We start from the raw sequence: 3,024 nt of genomic DNA on the forward strand, positions 1-3,024 counted from the left end.
AAAGAAAACCCAAAGTGAGGCAACGCTGGAGATAGAAACCCTAGGAAAGAAATCTGGAACCATAGATGCAAGCATCAGCAGTAGAATACAAGAGATGGAAGAGAGCATCTCAGGCGCAGAAGATTCCATAGAGAACATTGGCACAACAATCAAAGGAAATGGAAAATGCAAAAAGATCCTAACTCAAAACATCCCGGAAATCCAGGACACAATGAGAAGACCAAACCTACAGATAATAGGAGTGGATGAGAATGAAGATTTTCAACAAAAGGGCCAGCAAAAATCTTCAACAAAATTATAGAAGAAAACTTCCCTAACCTAAAGAAAGAGATGCTCATGAACATACAAGAAGCCTACAGGGTGGCCGACGGCGCGTCTGACGCTGAGTTGGGTGGGGTAGAGAGTAGGGGGCGGTAGTCGGGGGTGGTGGGAGAAGGAGGAGGCGGCGAATCACTTATAAATGGCGCCCAAGCAGGACCCTAAGCCGAAATTCCAGGAGGGCGAGTGAGTGCTGTGCTTTCATGGGCCTCTTCTCTATGAAGCAAAGTGTGTAAAGGTTGCCATAAAGGACAAACAAGTGAAATACTTCATCCATTACAGTGGCTGGAATAAAAATTGGGATGAATGGGTGCCAGAAAGCAGAGTACTCAAATACGTGGACACCAATTTGCAGAAACAGCGAGAACTTCAAAAGGCCAATCAGGAACAATATGCAGAGGGCAAGATGAGAGGGGCTGCTCCGGGGAAGAAGACATCCGGTCTGCAACAGAAAAATGTTGAAGTGAAAACAAAAAAGAACAAGCAGAAAACACCTGGAAACGGAGATGGTGGCAGTACCAGTGAGACACCTCAGCCTCCTAGGAAGAAGAGAGCCCGGGTAGATCCTACCGTTGAAAATGAAGAAACCTTCATGAACAGAGTTGAAGTTAAAGTGAAGATTCCTGAAGAGCGGAAACCCTGGCTTGTGGATGACTGGGACTTGATCACCAGACAAAAGCAGCTTTTTTATCTTCCTGCCAAGAAGAATGTGGATTCCATTTTGGAGGATTATGCAAATTATAAGAAGTCTCGAGGAAATACAGATAATAAAGAGTATGCTATTAATGAGGTGGTGGCAGGCATAAAGGAGTACTTCAATGTCATGTTGGGCACTCAGCTCCTCTACAAGTTTGAGAGACCACAGTACGCTGAAATCCTCGCCGACCACCCGGATGCGCCCATGTCCCAGGTGTATGGAGCGCCACGTTTGCTGAGATTATTTGTGCGAATTGGAGCGATGTTGGCCTACACGCCTCTAGATGAGAAAAGCCTTGCTTTATTACTGAACTATCTACATGATTTTCTCAAGTACCTGGCGAAGAATTCTGCAACCTTGTTCAGTGCCAGTGATTATGAAGTGGCTCCTCCTGAGTACCATCGGAAAGCCGTGTGAGGGGTGTGCTCGCCCTCTCTCCCTCGTGCTTGGATCTCTGTAAACAGTTTGGTTCTTAGTCCTTCTCTTGTACAAATGATGTACTTTGAAGACCGTTAGTGTATAACAGAGTTGTTTGTTTCCTCTTTGATTTTAAACAGAGAAAATAAAAGGAGTAACTGCTCCTTTTTTCTTCCTTTTTTCATTTCAAAGTTTCTACCAGTGTATCAGTGACGGACAACAGAGAGACATGCTGTAGAGTGTTTGCCTAGTTGACAAAGCTGCTTTTGAATGCTGGTGGTTCTGTTCCTTTGACACTATGCACTTTTATAATATGTGTTAATGCTCTATGACAAATGCTCTGATTCCTAGTGCCAAAGGTTCACTTCAGTGTATATAACTGAACACTCATCCATCTGTGCTCTTTTTTTTTTTTAATGGTGCTTAAAGAGCCCATCCTTTGCAAGTCATCCATGTCATTCCTTAGGCATCTTATCTTTGCTCAACTGTTAAAGAATGGTGGCTTGTTTTCATGGGTTTTGTATTTGAGTCTAATGCACGTTTTAACATGATAGACGCAATGCATCATGTAGCTGCAGTTTTATGGAAAAGTCAATCTTGTAGGAGTTGTTTTTCAGATCTTCAATAAATTTTTTCTTTAAATTTCAAAAAAAAAAAAAAAAAAAAAAGAAGCCTACAGAATTTCAAATAGACTGGACCAGAAAACAAATTCCTCCCAACACATAATAATCAGAACAATAAATGCACTAAATAAAGATAGAATATTAAAAGCAGTAAGGGGAAAAGGTCAAGTAACATATAAAGGCAAGCCTATCAGAATTACACCAGATTTTTCACCAGAGACTATGAAAGCCAGAAGAGCCTGGACAGATGTTATACAGACACTAAAAGAAGACAAATGCCAACCCAGGCTACTAGACCCAGTCAAAATTTCAATTACCTTAGATGAAGAAACAAAAGTATTCCACGACAGAACCAAATTCACACATTATCTTTCCATGAATCCCGCCCTTCATTGGATAATAACAGAAAAAAAAAAAAAAAGAATACAAGGATGGAAACCAAGAACTAGAAAAAGCAAGAAGGTAATCCCTCAACAAACCTAAAAGAAGACAGCCACAAGAACAGAATGTCAACTTTAACAACAAAAATAATAGGAAGCAACAATTACTTTTCCTTAATATCTCTTAATATCAATGGACTCAATTCCCCAATAAAAAACAGACTAACAGACTGGCTACACAAACAGGACCCAACATTTTGCTGCTTACAGGAAACCTATCTCAGGGGAAAAGATAGACACTACCTTAGAATGAAAGGCTGAAAAACAATTTTCCAAGCAAATGGTATGAAGAAACAAGCTGGAGTAGCCATTCTAATATCTAATAAAATCGACTTCCAACCCAAATTCACAAAAAAGACAAGAAGGAGCACTTCATACTCATCAAAGGTAAAAATCTTCTAAGAGGAACACTCAATTCTGAATATCTATGCTCCAAATACAAGGGTAGCCACATTCATTAAAGAAACTTTAGTAAAGCTCAAAGCACACATTGTACTTCACACAATAATAGTGGGAGACTTCAACACAC

The 3,024-nt window shown here is 40.4% G+C and overlaps 1 pseudogene; it reads left to right on the forward strand.

Annotated features, from left to right (window-relative positions):
• Gm5564 (predicted gene 5564) lies at positions 361 to 2,100 on the forward strand (annotated as a pseudogene).

This window comes from Mus musculus, chromosome 5 (genome assembly GCF_000001635.26).
Source record: "Mus musculus strain C57BL/6J chromosome 5, GRCm38.p6 C57BL/6J".
NCBI classification, from domain to species: domain Eukaryota; kingdom Metazoa; phylum Chordata; class Mammalia; order Rodentia; family Muridae; genus Mus; species Mus musculus.